Source organism: Pongo pygmaeus, chromosome 2 (genome assembly GCF_028885625.2).
Source record: "Pongo pygmaeus isolate AG05252 chromosome 2, NHGRI_mPonPyg2-v2.0_pri, whole genome shotgun sequence".
Taxonomy (NCBI): domain Eukaryota; kingdom Metazoa; phylum Chordata; class Mammalia; order Primates; family Hominidae; genus Pongo; species Pongo pygmaeus.
In genome coordinates this window covers 94,155,313-94,175,218 of record NC_085930.1, presented here as the reverse complement: position 1 = coordinate 94,175,218, position 19,906 = coordinate 94,155,313, and positions in this window count along the sequence as shown.

The window sequence follows — 19,906 nt, the reverse complement described above, 5'->3', positions numbered from 1 at the left end:
ATCAGGAGAAAGCATGATTTGGCATTTAAAGTGAATAGGGAAGAAATGGGCCTGGAATGTGCCATTCCAGGTGATGAGGGTGACCTAGATGTGAGTGTGTAGGGAGCCGAAGGCCCGTGGGACGTGACCAACTCATCATTCCACTGGAGGCTATATAATCAAACAGCAAACTGTTTATCATGAATGTAGGATATGGGCAAACTCACACTGCACCTGCCACCAAAAGGTTTGCTGAAGGCCAACACTCCCTGGCGCCAGGCTCCTTGAAGTTATCTACTGAGAAATCTAGCGCCTATTGTTCAAAGGATGCAGTCTCGCAAGCCTGCTGTGAACCAAAGGGCCGACTGACAATTACCCAACAACCACCACCCCCTTTTCTCGTTATCTCTTTTACCAATAAATACGGAGGGCTGTGTAAAGCTCAGGGCCCTTGTCCACTAGAGGCAAGGTGCCCCTGACCCCCTTCTTCCAAATATACTCTTTTGTCTCTTTTCTTTTATTATCATGTTCATCCCCCTTTGTTCAGTCCACCAGGGTCCGTGGCTGGCTATAGAGTGGACCTTGAAATCACACAATAGCTACCCTTTCTGAATCCTTACAGCATGCCAGACAGTGTGCCCAGCACTTAAGGTACATTCTTCCATCTACTCTCTACCATGATCTTAAGGGATGGATGCTATTATCATGACTTTTCAAATGAGGAAACTGAGGCTCAGAGAGAAGGTAAGTCCCTTTCCCAAGGTCGCTCAGCTAGTAAGTGACAGAGTTGGAAGTCAAAACCAAAGCCATTCAAACTGACTCCTAACTGCCATGCAGCAGACTGGATTGAGTTCAGCAAAAAGGGTACTGTGTGATGATAAGAAACGCTTGCATTCCCAGCTCAATATGGTGCCTCTCAGTCCTTTCCTACACACTTCATTAGGACAGCCGCTGGGCATGGTGGTGGGTGCCTGTAATCCCAACTACTTGTGAGGCCGAGGCAGGAGAATCGCTTGAACACGGGAAGCAGAGGTTGCAGTGAGCTGAGATTGCACCATTGCGCTCTAGCCTGGGCAAAAAGTGTAAAACTCCATCTCAGAAAAAAAAAAAGAAAAAAAAGAAAAGAAAGAAAGGAAGGAAAGGAAGGAAGGAAGAAAGAAAGAAAAAGGCGGCAAGCTCCTAACACTCACCAAGAGCTAACCTTGTCCTCATGGAATGCTTACGCAGCCCTGCAGCCACCAGCTCGGCCTTTTGCACAAGGCCGAACTTTAGACTTATAGCTACAAATTAGTAGTGGCTGTTAACCAAGTAGATCACTGCAATTGGTAATCTACAATTTTATTTTGCAGTGACTGATTACCTCATTCTATAAGAAGTTAGTGCTATTAACCTGTGCAATAATGACTTAGTTTCTGTAAATAGTTCTATATTTCCTAAATGAATTACAGGCATGGGCCCAAATATTCCTGTGTTAGGAAAGAGTGGAAAATTTATGAAAAAATACCCAAACTGATGAAAGTGGAACGGTTTCTCTTACTTAAACTTGTTCATTTTCACCATTACTTATGGTGAATGAGCAAAAGGTAAAAAGCAAACAAAACAAAACAAAATAACAACAACAACAAAAACTTTTCCTTAAATCTTACTATTTGATCAATGATTCAAAGATAAAAGGTTCAAGTTCCTAATTGGAGAAAGTTGTAGAGAATCAATCACTCAGGTACCTGAAGAATGAAAATAAACTACTTAAATTAGCTTTGTGTGGCCTGTGGATATCTTAATCCTTGAAAATCAAAATCAGCTAGGCTAATTTTAAGAAAGAATAGCAGTGATGCAGGTGTTTCAGACTCACAAAATGATTTTATATAGGAATATAATTTACATATAGTCACTAAATTCCAAGACATGACCACTCTTGAAGGAAAATAAAATTGATACAGTAGGTGCATTTGGTTATGTTACCTACATTCAGATGAAATATCATTGACCTACTAAATAAATAAAAATAATAGTGATATAAAGTTCACCACAAAGTATTTTGGCACAGTTCCATCTCTCACATACACAGCTATTTCAGTTTTCTCAAGATAAAGCTGGTTGCCACTCCATGACCTCTTTTCAGAGGATGGTCCTTTCAGCAAGGGAATTTGAGGACTGAAGGTATTAGAGTCCCTCCCTTGCTCAAGAACCGGTCTCACATAAGGAGGGAGGAAGAAGCTTTTCCTTGAGAAGGTTTGGAGATCCTGGTACAGATTGTGAAAAGAGGGGCTGGGAAAGGAGAACCCAGATTGTGAAAAGAGGGGCTGGGAAAGGAGAACCCCAGCCTCGGGAGCCTTCTCGGTTCAGTATTGATAGTGCCTTGAGGATCTAGAAATGGATTCCTTTAAGCTCTTCCTGTTCTCCATGTCTCGGGAAACTCCTGTGTACCCAGGGGTGGCCTGTTCTGGTTTGCAGTTACTCTTGTCGAGGCATGGGGTTGTGTGAGGACTGCCTCTTATAAGATCTCACAGGGAGTAATTCATGGATAAGGGAAGGCTGAGTATCTCTGTCAATGTGGCTTAGCCCAGTTAATATACTTTGTCTGTTTATGGAGTCAGATAACTCTTTAGCCAAATCCTGGCTCTTGGTGGTATGTGAGTATGAGAAAAATTATTCAACCTCTCTGAATCTTAGTCCCCTAATCTTTTAAAGGGGGAAGATATCAGGACCTTCCCCATGGCACTAGCATGAGGATCAAATGAGATAATGTGCATGCATATTTGCATTTAAGTTTCAAGCAGTCATCTGGTGGCTTATGAATTGGCATGGTGATGCAGGACTCCATTCAAGTTAGTGGCAAATGGTCAACACATGTGACCCCAAAATCTGTTACTAAGAAATTCAGCTTTCCCTGTAAGGTATATGACTTCAGGGAAGCAGCGTCCTTAGGAAGACACTCAGAGATTCAACTCACTCACCTTTGGAGTGTGGGACACACTTTGGATTGTAAATAGTTCAACACTTTTAGGTTTCCTAATGGAAGACATTTGAGCATAAACTAGTCAAAGGGCATGAAGGGATTTCTGTGAAATACACCCCTCACCACAATCTATTCTCAATTATATCCTAAATGATGAGAATGACTAGCCACTATGTAAATGAATAGTGATATTCAAAATTAAATAATTTCATGGTACTAAAAAGTTGATCATAAATAAATTAGTCATGTGGCTCATACAGCCTCCTCCCAAATGTCACAGCATCGGTCTTCATATATATTGATAAGCACAAGATATCCATAAAATCATAGGCTCTGGAGCCTTCCAGAGAGATTCTCTTAGATAGAATCATTCATTGTAGCTGACATTAGTAAGTCAATTCAACTTAGATAGCTCACAGCTGTCCAGGCTGTTGTATTTACTGAGCCATGGACTACCTTGTTTTCAGGCATGCTTGAGAAAATTACTTGTAAGACTATTTCTCTTCTGGGCACATTCAAGTGTTTTAGAATGAACTCCATAACTGCAGATTCAACATTGGATCAGGCTCGGTGTAATAATAATATCAAAAATTATTGCTTTAATAATGCCTTGAAGTTGCCTGGAATCTCATGACTTGCCTTCTCTTAGTAATTCAGCCAGATAAGGTATCAGTGAGTGTTTGTGTGTGCAAAGAGCAAGGCACTTTAAGAAACAACAAGAATCTCAAGATCAAGGTGAAAGGACCTTCTCAACATGCTCTAAAAGAGTCATCTTCTTTGGAGGGTGGCCACTGCCCTTCCTGAGAACCTCATGCCTGTATTTTATTTTATTTTATTTATTTTTTTGAGACGGAGTTTCACTCTTGTTGCCCAGGCTGGAGTGCAATGGCGCGATCTTGGCTTACTGCAACCTCTGCCTCCTGGGTTCAAGCGATTCTCCTGCCTCAGCCTCCTGAGTAGCTGGAATTACAGGCATGCACCACCACACCTGGCTAATTTTTGTATTTTTAGTAGAGATGGAGTTTCACCATGTTGGCCAGGCTGGTCCCAAACTCCTGATCTCAGGTGACCCACCTGTCTCAGCCTCCCAAAGTGCTGGGATTACAGGTGTGAGACACCACACCCGGCCCTCATGCCTTCTTTACAGTGAGAAAACAGGGCTCCAGGGCCAAGAAAGGTTCCTTGGCAGGTGGTTTGGTTCCTCTCCTAGGATCTTTCAGTTATTCTTCTCCATTGCTGAGTTTATGCAAACTTTTAAGGAGATTCTCTCCTTCATGCTCCTCTCCTTTTTACATATGTTGAAATATTATGAAAACTATAAAGTGCAATATAAATATAAGGGCTTCCCATACCATGTGTGTGCCTGACATGGTGCCAGGTACTGCTGGGAGCATAAAAGAATCATGCGATGTGGAAAGGATGCTAGATACCCTTTATCAAATGCAGTGTTTCCAAAAGTGGGAATACCCACCACTGGTGATGTCTGAGATGATGCTAGGTGGTAAACAAAGAAACATTTTTATTATAATAGTTACAATTTTTATTTCGATAGGTATGTGGGCATTTATTATCATGTGTGATAGGAAAAAATATAATTAGTATACCAATACTATAATATTAAAGGTATTATTATGTAGGACAGGGTAAGTAAAATAAATTGATTTATTTGAAACTGAGAAAAAAACTAATAGTACAGGGGCTGCATGGATAGGGTAAAGTCTGGAAAATATTGAGGCCCAGCAAAGAGGATGGGTCTACCTCGCCCAAGGTCAGATAGTGAGCAAGAGGCAGCAATGACGACTGCTATGTCTTCCAATTCCCAGGAGCTTCCAGGCCATTCAACTGTAGCAGGGTTACTTCCTTTTCTTACTGGTCATGTCCTCAGTCTAGATTTGAGTTCACTATGAAGAAGGTATAATACTTTTCTGTGTGTATCAGCTGAAGAGTTTAACCTGAACAATGAAGTGTTAAAATCTGCAACAGTGCATTTCAGACACAGGTATTGAACATATTACTGTCAACAGCTTATAAAAGGTGAGCTGAAACCAAGAGTGAGAACCTTTCCCTGGCCCTTTGCAAAACCTCAGCAGTTGGACATAACTAGCGCAAGGAGGCAGCAGCGAAGTCAGTTCAGCATGTGGTGCACCTCCCAACCTGCAGCCTCCTTCCCCGACATGTCAGGCCAGAATCACCACCATTTCCAATTCCCATTCACTTAAACATCAGTGAGGAAGACTGAAACCAGGAAGGTTTTGATAAGAGATGGAAAAAGACCTAATCTCTGTCCATACCTCATTTGTAATAATGATGACTATTCATGTGGCACTGTGTCTATGTAATATCTGAACCTGATATCACTGCAGGCCAGCATGCTTATCCCAATTTTGCACATGAGGTAACAGAAGTCCAAGGCAAATTAACTTGCCCAAATGGAAAAGCTGGGTCTCAATTCCAGGCTTGTCTGAGTATAAAGTCACAAGACTCGTACTTAATATTGTGTCATACATGGATAATGGAAAGACATATGAAGTGATATTGAATAATATGACACATGAAATTCAATGCTAGACTACATAGTAGAGACTTTTAGCACTGAAGTAGTTGAGAGTAAGAGAAATCATTGTTTTATTCATTTATCTAGTCAAACTCATTTTGTATTCCCTACCATGTTCTAGGCACTTGTTACTGATATGAAGCAGAGGTTAGCAAACTATAGCCCATTGGCAAAATTCAGCCTACTGCCTGTTTTTCTAAATAAAGCTTTATTAGAACACAGTCACACCTATTTGTGTGTGTATTGTCTGTGGCTTTTTTTGTGCTACAACAGCAGAGTTGAATAGTTGTGGCAGAGACCTTTAACCCCGGAAAAAACTAAAATATTTACTTTTTGGCGCGTTGTAGAAAAAGTTTGCTGACCCTTGATCGAAGCGTCCCAGACTTTGTATAAGAGGTGAGATTTGATTAAGAAAGGAAGATTAACGTTCTGAGAAGAGGTCACAAACTCTGAATTCTAATTTGGTCCCATTGCTCAGTCTTCACATGACCTAGAGAAAATAGCAGCATCTTTGAGCTTCATTGTTCTAATTTATCAAATGGGGATAGCACGGCCTGTTAAACTGCCTCCTCTGTTTCAGTGGGTTAAATGACACAGCATGTGCTAAATAATAATTAATAGTTACATTTTATTGCCTACTTATTGATGAGGTATTTTTCTAAGCCATTTTCATATAATTTTTTATTCAAACCTCAATGTAATCCAATGAAAGGGTTGCTTGGAATAAAGGATTTACTTATTACAAATTATTAACATGCTTTATTGTTTTGTCTTCCTGGGGATGTGATCTTTGTTCTTGTTGGTCCAAGGTTTGCGTCTACCTGGAACAGAGGGCAGGGATGGGGAGGAAGATTAGGATTTGTTAAGGAAGGAAGTCAGAGACAAAGAAGGAGATACTCCTTAGTTTCTGAGATGCAAAGACCGATTAGACATCAGGACAACTTGCAAATTGGAGAATATTCTTGAAATAAGATTTAAAATTTGTATTGCCTCTTTCAGAGTATCAGTAGCAGGGGCAAGGGGGCAAGTGTGTGGACCCAGTTTATAGTTGCCCCAAGTTGCGGAGCATAGATCACTTCTGCTCACACAGCTAGGCTAGCTTTAAGGTGTCAGGGTGTAGAGGAAATTAATGGTAGGAAGAGAAAGGAGTGAGCGAGGAGGGAGAACAAGAGGAAGAGATGTGGTCGGGCTTTCTCCAATGCTTTGGGGAGGGGTGGAGGCAGTTATATGTGAGGGTTTAATGGAGGGAATGGGGCTTATTGCCTCATGCATTTAAGAACTTGCACAAGCATCTCATCTTGGGCTGCCTTAGCATTCACCTGGGGTAAGTTGTACAGGTGGTTCAGAGAAGAACCTTGCAGGCTGTAGCTTTCCCAGTCCCAACGTGTACCTGCCATGGGGCTCTCTGTCACATGGTATGGAAGGAAGACCCTGCAGAGGTTTAGATCTGTAGCCAGCAGGAGCGAGGAGAGGTAGAGACAGCTGGGGAGCAGCCATGGGCTTGGTCCAAGCCGAGACAGAGTCAGACTCCAACTATGAGTGCCAGCATGGCCACGGTGATCAGGGGACCAGGAACTTGTCCCTGGAGACCAGAGAACTCCCAGACCCAAAACCCTGAGCTCCCCATCAGCCTGATGTCATAAAAGACTCACCCACTTTCTCACCAAGACACCTGGCTTCCTGTTATTGGAGGAATACAGGGAGGGGAGCCTCTGAGAGTCTATGCATTTTTATGAAGAGAGACCGAACTAAAGAGGGTGTTTAATTTTTAGACTAGATTCAGTTTTAAGCAGGATTACATATTTATTTTCTCTCCTCATTTCTCCTGCCCCTACCACATTTCTATTAATGGTAAATGGGGGTGAGGAAGTCAGATTAATTTTAGTCAAAACTGTGTACAGATACAGCTGACAGCCAACCCTTCATATCCCTGAGTTCTACATGTGTAGACTCAACCAATTACAGATTAAAAATATTCAGAAAAGAATGGAAGGTTGCATCTATACTGAACAAGCACAGACTTTTTATCCTTGTTGTTATAACCTAAAAATACAGTATCACAACTATTTACATAGCGCTTACATTGTGTTAGGGATTATAAGTAATCTGGAGATGATTTAAAGTATACAGGAGGATGTGTGTAGGTTACATGCAAATACTATGCCATTATATATCAGGGACTTGAGCATTCATGGATTTTGGTACCCATGATATCAGGGGTCTTGGAATCAATCCCCCATGGATACTGAAGGACAACTGTGTGTGTGTGTGTGTGTGTGTGTGTGTGTGTGTGTGTGTACTGAAAGTCAATTATTGCAAACAGACTGGCTACTTCCTTACTTCCCTATAGATGATCTGAACTGCGGCCCTCCTAGGGTTCCCAAGGCAAGAAGGGGACTGTCCTTCAGAGATGTGCATTATTGCCCTGTTTGTGTTTGAGTGTCACATTAAAGAAAAGGTTGAAAGTGGTATTGGGACTGGAAGGGCCCTAGATCTGCAGGAGAGTTTGCAGGGAGGTTTCTTTCCTGGTTTGCAGTTGCTCAGAACTGGTACTGAGGCAAGAGCAGGTAGTAATTAGATAGCAGGGTGAGGAGGGCAAGGGTGACAACTTGGAGTCACTTGGAGAGATAGGAGGAGGGGTGGTCCTTTCCCTCCCTACCAAAAGATCAGAGCTACCCTTTGAAACCCTGACTGTGGTCTAGCTAGCCGGCAAATACTCCCTCCCGCATGCCAGAAAGAAAACAAACACTGAGCCCTTGGAACACCATCTGCCGAGCGTCTCCTGGTACATGCTGGCTGCCTGATTTTGAGGGATTCAGAAGTTATTTATGTTTCAAGCTTGAACAGCAATCTCTAAACACTGTCTTCCCTACCAGGAAACCATTTTCCCTCTTCCATGAGAGGTCTATGAGCTCTCTGATCACTTCAGTGGGAAGAAACTGTCCAGACAGTTTATCTGGAGCTTCTACTTTGGGGAGGAAAAAACTATTTTTTTTTTAAAAAGTGGATAGAGTTGTGAAGTGTATCTAATAAGGCCTGGCTTTGGCACCTGGACACATAGCATTCACCCCCAATCTCTTCTAGCAGGTAGGCAGCTTTCTGAGTTACAATGATAGTGCAGAAACGTGGCTAAGTCTGGAGTGAAAGCCAAGCACACCCAGAGCCTCCACCTACCAGAGCAGTCACAAAGAAGCACCAAGCACAAGCGGGATTTCGTCGAAGGAGAACATTTGTTCTGTGGATGTTCATTTGTTTGTATCAGTCTTATTGTGACTTTTTATTTAGTTTTTATTTTTGTTGAATAACCAATTTTTTAGAAAAGAACTTATTTTTAATTGACAAATATTTTTAATTAAAAATTGCATATGTCATGGTGTTCAACATGATGATTTGATATATGTATGCATTGTGTAATGGTTAAATCAAGCTATTTAATATATACATTACCTTACATAATTATCTTATTTTGTTGTTGTGGCATGGACACTTAAAATCTACTTTCTTAGCAATTTTCAAATATACAATTATATGGTTATTCACTGTAGTCACCATAATGTACACTAGATCTCTTGAACTTATTCTTCCTCGTTAAGATGTTGTGTCTTTTCACTGACATCTCCCTAATCCCCTCGCCCCCTGACCTCTTATGACCACCATTTTGCTCTCTGTTTCTATGAGTTTGACTTTTTTACATTTCACATACAAATGAGATCATGTGGTATTTGCTTTTCTGTGCAAAGGAATGAGTTTGTGGATAACATTTCCCCCTGTTGTTTTTGGTTTCCATGTACTGTCCATATTTTCATATTTTCTATGATGAGTATATACTTCTTTACTTCTCAGAAAAAAAAAATCTTTAACAAATAGGAATAAAAACTTCACTTGTATCAGCTACTGACCTCCCATGCCCTCAGATTATACTGAGGGTTGGGGAGATGTGAGAGAATCATGATGATGATGAGGAGGACCCGGGCCTTCCTTTCAGGCTTAATCCCTGCCTCACTGCCCCCCACGCCCTGCCACCAATTAATGAGGAAATCTACAAACTACTCTGCTTCAGAAACTATGGTAAGTTTAGATACTGTTTGGGAATTATTTTGTAATTTTCATAGGGGTATAATATGTTGAGGATATACAGGAGAAAGTCCGTATTTGTAGAAAATATAGGTGGTGATGTTGAAGGATGAAGTGTCATAATGTCTACTGCTTAATTTAAAATGGTCAGATAAAAAGGCAAATATGAAGCAAATAAGGCAAAATGTTAACAGTTGTTGAGTTTAGTGATTGCTATATGTGTATTCCTTGCACCCTTCTTTTAACTTTTCTATTCATTTCAAAAAGTACGTAATACAAAGTTGGAAACAAAAGCAATCACTCCTAAAAGTCTCCCCTTTCTTTCAGCATTTTCTATTTTTTTATTTTTGTCTTGCTCCTTTCTTACCTTGTTCTCACCTGCCTGAACCAGCATCCAGGCATGGCTGGTGGGGAAGCCTGTTCATGGTGGGGATGAGAAAAGGACATCATTCAGGAAACTCATCAATGCCATCCTTCCTGCCATTTGACACCCAGCCCTCCTCTTCTCTGACACCTGTGTGTTTGTGCAAGACTATTCATTGCATTGTTGTTTATAACATGTTTAAATTGGAAGTAGCCTTCATTTCCATCATAAGGAGAGTGGTTAAATAGTTTAAAGTACGTCTATACAATGAAGTACCATGTAAGCTAAGGCAAGTTTGTATGTGTTTTTGCTATTTTATTATTTAAGTAGTTCAGAAAATAGCAAAAGGGAAAGCAAAAACAAATCGCTCAATTTCCCACCCTTAAAAACAACTAACCAGACACAGACGGACATCTATGTGGGCACTTTAATGTGGGCCCACTATGAATGTGGGCACTTTAAATGACATCCCAAAAGAGAATATCCATCCACACGGCTACTGAACGTATAAAAAGATACTCAGTCTAATTGGTAATCCAGGAAATGAAAATGGAAGCTGTAGTGAGGTACATCTATACACCAACCAGACTGGCTGAAATAAAAGAGTCTCATGCTATAAGGTGTTAGGGAGGATGTGGAACAACCGGAATGCATAAACACTGCAATTGGGAGTGTTAGTACAGCCACCTTGGAAAAACAATTGGGCATTATATAATAAAGTTAGAGATACACATACTCTATGAATATTTCCTGAAATGATTATTGAAATTCATTCATATATACAGCAAGATACATATGAGAATATTTATAAGTGCATATTTGTAAAAAAACTGGCAATAGTTCAAATACCTATCAATGGTGGAATTTATAAATAAGTTATTAGGTAGTTTTACAATAGAATATTATACTGAAAGAAAATGAACAAATTATAGCTATAAGAAACAATTTGTATTAATCTTAACAAACATAACGTTAAGCAAAATGATCAAGAAAAAGAAGAATTCATACAATCTGATTCAATTTATATGAGGTCCAAAAAGCAGGTAAAATTAGATGATATTGTTTAGGTTTGCTTGCATGGAAGGTTAAATCATAAACAAAATCAAGGAAATAATGACCTTGAAAATCTGCATGGTAGTTAACTCAGTAGGGAGAGAGAAGATTGTGATTGCTGCAGCTACACGGGGCCTCTGGGATGCTGGCAATATGCTATATCTTCTCCTGGGCAGTGGTAATATATGAGTTCATTTTGTTGCTAAATATATACACATTACATACATTCTCTCTCTCTCTCTCTGTCTCTGTCTCTTTATACGCACACACCCACACATGTATAACTCCTCTATACTTCTCTGTGATTATTACAATAAAAAAGTTAGAATTGATACATAGAATGTAATTCTATTTTATCCTATCATTTCTAGATGGTTTTTTTCCTATCTTTATATCATTATAGAGATGTTAATATCTTTTCATGTGCTTATTGGTATTCCATATACCTTCTTCTTGAGGTGTCCTCCTTAAAGTGTTAAAATATTTTATTCTTTTTTTCATTTTTTTCTTACCATTGAGTTGTAAAGGAAGGTATTTTATATGTTCAGAATACCAGTTCCTTGTCAAATGTATATGTATTGCAGGTATTTTCTCCCAGTCTATGACTTACTTTCTCAATTTTTAAATCTTGACTTTAGAAGAGCAGAAGTTTTTAATTTGATAAAGTATAATTTACTAGTTTTATTGTTTTATGCTCTTTTATATCCTTAAAAAAATCTTTACATACTGCACATTTGTGAAGATTTCCCCTTACGCTTCCTTCTGGAAGTTTTATTGCTTTAGTCTTTAGGGTTGGGCCTATGATCCAATTTGGGTAATCTTTGCATATAGTGTGAGTAACTGATGAAGTTTTATTTTTCCCATACTAATACCCAGTTGTTCTAGCACTATTGGATGAAAAGTCTGTCATTTTATCATTAAATTACCTCTTTACTTTTGTTGAAACTAAATTGACCAAATATGTGTGGATCTATTTCTGGAGTCTCTATTCTGTTTCATTTATTTACATGTCTATCCTTATGCCAATACTAAACTCCTTTGGTTACTGGCTCCATAATAAGACTAAATCAGGTAGTATAATTCCTCCAATGGTGTTCCTTTTTAGGAAAATTTTTTGATTACCCTAGATATTTTGCATTTTTATATAAATTTTGGAATGAGACTCTCAATCTCTACAAAAATGTACTGTGATTTTGATCATATTAACCTGTAGCTTAATCTGGGGAGAGCTGACATCTCAACACTATCATTTCTTCTAATCCACAAGCATGGTATATCCCTCCATTTAAGTCTTTACTTTTTCTAAGAAATATTTTGTAGTTTTCTGTTTACACGTCTTGCACATATTTTGTTAAATTTATTCCTAAGCACTTTATGATTTTAACCTTTTATTATAAATAATATTGTTTTTAAATTTTAAATTTCCAGTAGTTCATTTCTACTATTTAGAAATGAATTGATTTTTTGTGTATTGAGTTTGTATTCAGCAACCTTGCTGGACTAACTGGTCAGGAAGCAGAAACCACATCAGTCATCTGAACAGAACATTTTAATAAAGTTTAAAATATATATTTAATAAAGTATTATTAAATAGTAAAAGGGGTTAGCTACTATAAGGAGTGACAGAGAACTCTAAGCAATCCAGGAAGGGCAAATATGGGGATTTGCAACTACCACAAGGACTAAGGCAGAGTATCTAAAAGTAGAACTAAGAACTCAGAAGAGTCTTAGTCCTTTTGTGCTGCTGTAACAAAATATCACAGACTGAGTAATTATAAACAACAGAAATTTATTTCCTCACAGTTCTGGAGGCTGGGAGGTCCAAGATCAGGGCATCGGCAGGTTCAGTTGTCTGATGAGGGCTGCTCTCTGCTTCCAAAAGGGTGCCTTGTTGCAGCAACCTTGGTGGTGGAAGACTTGAAGGGATGCTGTGTCTTCACATGGCACAAGGCAAAAGGGCAAGAAAGCCAAACAAACACAAATCACATTCATCTAGAAGGAATCCTTATGACCTAATCACTTCGTAAAGGCCCTAAGCTCTTAATACTATCACATTGGCCATTAAATTTCAACACCTAAATTTTGCAGGGTGTCTTTCAAACCACAGCAGGGCTGTACCCCAACCTGGTTGAAACTTGGTTGGAGGGGGTGTTTCTGCAAGTCCAGTGGGTGATGGACATGTATGCTGAGCTGTTGATGGACTGGAGCTGGGCCATAGAAAGTCACCTGTTGGGATGCAAGAGAAACTTCCTGGAGACTGTCTGCCACTGGGTCTCCTGCATGCTGCTAGAGCCATACTTTACAGGTGAAAAACAGCTAGGAAGAGAAACCCTTTCCTCTGCTGTGACTTGCAGGGTCTCTCCAGCTCTCTCTATTGACAAAGACTGACATTGTAGAAGCTGACAAAGAACAAGTATTTACAGGATTCAGCTCCATTATCCCCATGTAGGGTAGAGAGGTGGATTTGGAGCTTGGAGGTGATGCATTGATAACTAGCACATTTGTTAAACATACTTATACTTCCAGTAGCTTGGTCCTTTCCTTGGCAGTTTTTTCAGTAGTTTCTTGGCTGTTTTTTCATGTTGTCTCTTAATAAAATAATTTTACTCCCATCTTTCTGATATGGGTTCCCTTCATTTGTTTTTCTTTCCTTAATGCATTGGATATGACCTCTAAGAGACTTTTTTAAAGTAGGGAGAACAAACATCCCAGCCTTGCCTCTGATCTTAGGGGTAAAGCATTCAAACTTTTACCATTAAGTATGAGGTAAGTGACAGGGTTTTGGAGTTTTTTTGGTAACATGCTCTTTATCAGGTTGGGATGTTTCCTTTCATCCATAGTGTGGTAAAAATCTTTACCATGAATGAGTACTGAATTTTGTCAAATGTTTTTTCATGCATCTGTTGACATCATTATATGGTTTACTTCTTTTGTCTGTTCATATGATGAACTACATCAATAGCTTTTCCAATATCGAGACAACTTTAAATTTCTGGGATAAATCTGCTTGATCGGAAGTTTTATTTTTTTTAATATATTATTGCGTTTTATTGTCAAATATTATTTTAAAGATTTTTATGTCTATATTCATGAAAAATATTGGTATGTAGTTTTCTTTTTTTTTAATTGTTTTTATTTTTCCTTAGGTTATTGGGGTACAGGTTGTGTTTGGTTACATAAGCAAGTTTGTTAGTGGCGATTTGTGAGATTTTGGTGCACCCATCACCCAAGCAGTATACACTGAACCCTATTTGTAGTCTTTTATCCCTTAGGCCCCTCCCATCCTTCCCCCAACTCCCAAAAGTCCATTATATCATTCTAACGCCTTTGGATCCTCATAGCTTAGTTCCCACAAATCAGTGAGAACATGCAATGTTTGGTTTTCCATTCCAGAGTTACTTCACTTAGTATAATAGTCTCTAATCTCATACAGGTTGCTGTGAATGCCGTTAATTCATTCCTTTTTATGACTGAGTAGTCCATTGTATATATATATCACAGTTTCTTTATCCACTCATTCATTGATGGGCACTTGGGTTGGTTCCACGATTTTGCAATTGTGAATTGTGCTGCTATAAATGTGTGTGTCCAAGTATCTTTTTTGTATAATGACTTCTTTTCCTCTGGGTAGATACCCAGTAGTGGGATTGCTGGACCAAATGGTAGTCCTACTTTTAGTTCTTTACGAAATCTTCACACTCTTTTCCATAGTGGTTGTAGTAGTTTACATTCCCACCATCAGTGTAGAAGTATTCCCTGATCACTGCATCCATGCCAACATCTACTGTTTTTCATTTTTTTTTTTTTTTTGAGACAAAGTCTTGCTCTGTCACCCAGACTGGAGTGCAGTGGCACAATCCTGGCTCACTGCAACCTCTGCTTCCTGGGTTCAAGTGATTCTCCTGTTTCGGCTTCCCTAGCAGTTGGGATTACAGGCACCCACCACCACGTCTGACTAATTTTTTATCTTTATTTTTAGTGGAGATGGGGTTTCAACATGTCGGCCAGGCTGGTTTTGAACTCTTGACCTCAAGTTATCCACCCCCCTTGGCCTCCCAAAGTGCTGGGGTTACAGGCATGAGTCACTGTGCCCGGCCCATCTATTGTTTTTTTTATTATTTGATTATGGCCATTCTTGCAGGAGTAAGGTGGTATTGCATTGTGGTTTTGATTTGCAATTCCCCGATGTTGAGCATTTTTTTCATATGTTTGTTGGCCATTTGTATATCCTCGTTTGTCTATTCATGGCCTTAGTCCACTTTTTGATGGGCTTGTTTGTTTTTTTTCTTGCTGATTTGTTTGAATTTGTTGTAGATTCTGGATATTAGTCCTTTGTCAGATGCATAGAATATTTTCTCCCACTCTGTGGGTTGTCTGTTTACCCTGCTGATGTTCCTTTTGCTGTGCAGAAGCTCTTTGGTTTAATTAAGTCCCAACTATTTATCTTTGTTTTTATTGCATTAGCTTTTGGGTTCTTGGTCAAGGAAGCCTTCCCTAAGACAATGTCTAGAAGGATTTTTCCAATGTTATCTTCTAGAATTTTTATAGTTTTGGTCTCAGATTTAAGTCCTTAATCCATCTCGAGTTGAGTTTTGTATAAGGTGAGAGATGAGGATTGTTTCATTCTCCTACATGTGGCTAGCCAATTATCCCAGCACCATTTGTTGAAAAGGGTGTCCTTTCCCCACTTCATGTTTTTGTTTGCTTTGTTGAAGATCAGTTGGCTATAAGTATTTGGGTTTATTTCTGGTTTCTCTATTCTGTTCCATCAGTCTATGTGCATATTTTTATTCCAGTACCAGGCTGTTTTGGTGACTATGGCATTATAGTATAGTTTGACGTCAGGTAATGTGATGCCTCCAGATTTGTTCTTTTTGCTTAGTCTTGCTTTGGCTCTTTTTTGGTTTCATATAAATTTTAGAATTTATTTTTCTAATTCTGTGAAGAATGATGGTGGTGTTTTGATGGGAATTGCGTTGAATTTGTAGATTGCTTTTGGCAGTATGGTCATTTTCACAATATTGATTCTCCCCATCCATGAGCATGGGATGTGTTTTCATTTGTTTGTGTCATCTATGATTTCTCTCAGCAGTGTTTTGTAGTTTTCCTTGTAGAAGTCTTTCATCTCCTTGGTTAAGTATATTCCTAAGTATTTTTTTTTTTTGCAGTTATTGTAAAAGGGGTTGAGTTCTTGATTTGATTTTCTGCTTGGTTGCTGTTGGTGTGTAGAAAAGCTACTGATTTGTGTATACTAATTTTTGTATCCAGAAACTTTGCTGAATTCTTTTAACAGTTCTAGGAGCTTTCTGAAGGAGTCTTTAGGGTTTTCAAGGTAAATGATCATGTCATCAGGAAACAGTGACAGTTTGACTTCCTCTTTACTGATTTGGATGCCCTTTATTTCTTTCTCTTGTCTGATTACTCTGGCTAAGACTTCCAGTACTATGTTGAAGAGGAGTGCTGAGAGTGGGCATCCTTGTCTTGTTCTAGTTCTCAAGGGGAATGCTTTCAACTTTTCCCCCTTCAGTATTATGTTGGCCATGGGTTTGTCACAGATGGCTTTTATTGCACTGAGGTGTGTCCCTTGCATGCCGATTTTGCTGAAGGTTTTAATCATAAAGTGATGCTGGATTTTGTCAAATGCTTTTTCTGCATCTATTGAGATGATCATGTGATTTTTGTTTTTAATTCTGTTTATGTGGTGTATCACATTTATTGACTTGCATATGTTAAAGCTTCATTGCATCCTGGTATGAAACCCACTTGATCATGGTGGATTATCTTTTTGATATGTTGTTGGATTTGGTTAGCTAGTATTTCATTAAGGATTTTAGCATCTATGTTCATCAAGGATATTAGCCTATAGTTTTCTTTTTTGGTTATGTTCTTTCCTGGTTTTGGTCTTAGGGTGATGCTGGCTTCATATAATAAATTAGGGAGGGTTCCCTCTTTCTCTATCTTGTAGAATAGTGTCAATAGGGATTGGTACCAATTCTCTTTGAATGTCTGGTAGAATTCTGCTGTGAATCCATCTGGCCCTGGACTTTTTTTGTTGGTAATTTTTAAATTACCATTTCAGTCTCACTGCTTGTTATTGGTCTGTTCAGGGTATCATTCTTCCTGTTTAAGCTAGGGGGGGTTGTATCTTTCCAAGAATTTATCCAACTCTTCTAGGTTTTCTAGTTTATGTGCGTCAAGGTGTTTGTACAAAGGTTTTGTATTTCTGTGGTATCAGTTATAATATCTCCTGTTTTATTTCTTATTGAGGTTATATGGATTCTCTCTCTTCTTTTCTTGGTTAATCTTGCTACTGGTCTATCAATTTTATTTATCTTTTTGAAGAACCAGCTTTTTGTTTCATTTATCTTTTGTATTTTTTGTTTGTTTGTGTCAATATCATTTAGTTCTGCTCTGATCTTGGTTATTTTCTCTCTTCTGCTGGGTTTGGGTTTGATTTGTTCTTATTTATCTAGTTCCTTGAGGTATGACCTTAGATTGTCAGTTTGTGCTCTTTCAGTCTTCTTGATGTATGTGTTTAGGGCTATGAACTTTCGCCTTAGCCCTGTCCTTGCTGTATCCCAGAGATTTTGATAGGTTGTGTCACTATTGTTGTTCAGTTCAAATAATATTTTAATTTCCATCTAGATTTCATTTTCGACCCAATGATGATTCAGGAGCAGGTTATTTAATTTCCATCTATTTGCATGGTTTTGAAGGTTCCTTTTGGAGTTGATTTCCAATTCTATTCCACTATGGTCTGAGAGAGTGCTTGATAAAATTTCAATTTTCTTAAATGTATTGAAGCTTGTTTTGTGGCCTATCATATGGTCTGTCTTGGAGAAAGTTCCATGTGCTGTTGAATAGAATGTGTATTTAGAGGTTGTTGGATGGAATGCTCTGTATATATCTGTTACGTCTATTTGTTCCAAGGTATAGTTTAAATTCATTGTTTCCTTGTTGACTTTCTGTCTTGATGACCTGTCTAGTGCTGTCAGTGGAGTATTGAAGTCCCTCACTATTATTGTGCTGCTGTCTGTCTCATTTCTTAGGTCTATTAGTAATTATTTTATAAGTTTGGGAGCTCCAGTGTTAGGTACATGTATGTTTAGGATTGTGATGTTTTCATGCTGGACAAAGCCTTTCACCATTTTATAATGTCCCTCTTTGTCTTTTTTCACTGCTGTTGCTTTAAAGTTTGTTTTGTCTGATATAAGAATTGCTACTCCAGCTGGCTTTTAGTGTCCATTTGCATGAAATGCCTTTTCCCACCCCTTTACTTTAAGTTTATGTGAGTCCATATGTGTTAGGTGAGTCTCTTGAAGGCAGCAGATAGTTGCTTGGTGAATTCTTATTCATTCTGCAGTTTGGTATCTTTTAAGTGGAGCATTTAGGCCTTTACATTCAATGTTAGTATTAAGATGTGAGGTACCATTCCATTCATCATGCTATTTGTTGCCTGTGTACTTTGGTTTTTGTTTTTTTGTCTTTGTTTTTTAAATAGTGTTTTTGTTTTGTAGGTCCTGTGAGATGTATGCTTTAAAGAGGTTCTGTTTTGCTGTGTTTCCAGGATTTGTTTCAAGATTTAGAGCTCTTTTTAGCAGTTCTTGTAGTGGTGGCTTGGTAGTGGCGAACTCTCTCAGCATTTGTTGTCTGAAAAAGACTATCTTTCCTTTATATGTGATGCTTAGTTTCACTGCCTACAAAATTCTTGGCTGATAATTGTTTTGTTTGAGGAAGCTAAAGATTGGGTCCCAATCCCTTCTAGTTTGTAGGGTTCCTGCTGAGAAATCTGCTGTTAATCTGATAGGTTTTCCTTTATAGGTTACCTGGTGCTTTTGCCTCACAGCTCTTAAGATTCTTTCCTTCATCTTAACTTTAGATAACCTGATGACAATGTGCCTAGGTGACGATCATTTTGCGATGAATTTCGCAGGTGTTTTTTGTGCTTCTTGTATTTGGATGTCTAGGTCTCTAGCAAGGCCAGGGAAGTGTTCCTCGATTAGTTCCCCAAATATGTTTTCCAAACTTTTAAATGTTCCTCCTCCTCAGGAACACGAATTATTCTTAGGTTTGGTCATTTAACATAATCCAAGACTTCTTGGAGGCTTTGTTCATATTTTTTCATTCTTTTTTCTTTGTCTTTGGTGGGTTGGGTTAATTCAAAGACCTTGTCTTTGAGCTCTGAATTTCTTTCTTCTACTTGTTCAATTCTATTGCTGAGACTTTCCAGAGCATTTTGCATTTCTCTAAGTGTGTCCAATGTTTCCTGAAGTTTTGATTGCTTTTATTTATGCTATCTATTTCATTGAATATTTTTCCCTTTACTTCTTGTATCATTTTTGGATTTCCTTGCATTGGGCGTCACCTTTGCCTAGTGCCTCCCTGATTAGCTTAATAACTAACCTCCTTTATTCTTTTTCAGGTAAATCAGGGATTTCTTCTTGGTTTGGATCCATTGCTGGTAAGCCAGTGTGAATTTTTTAGGGGTGTTAAAGAACCTTGTTTTGTCATATTACCAGAGTTGGTTTTCTGGTTCCTTCTCATTTGGGTAGGCTCTGTTAGAGGGAAACTCTAGGGTTGAAGGCTGTTTTTCAGATTCTTTTGTCCCATAGGGTGTTCCTTGATGTAGTACTTTTCTCCCTTTTCCTATGGATGTGGCTTCCTGAGAGCTGAGCTATAGGGATTGTTGTCTCTCTTCTGAGTCTAGCCACCCAGCAAGTCTACCAGGCTCTGGACTGGTACTGGGGGTTATCTACACAGAGTCCTGTGATGTAAACCGTCTATGGGTCTCTCAGCTGTGGATACCAGCACAGTATTTGGAGTGTCTCCCAGGTCCTGTAGGAGCAATCTGCTTCCTTCAGAGGGTCTGTGGGTCATTTCAAGTTTCCTCAATTATTCCTCCAGTCTTTCTGGAGCTAAAATT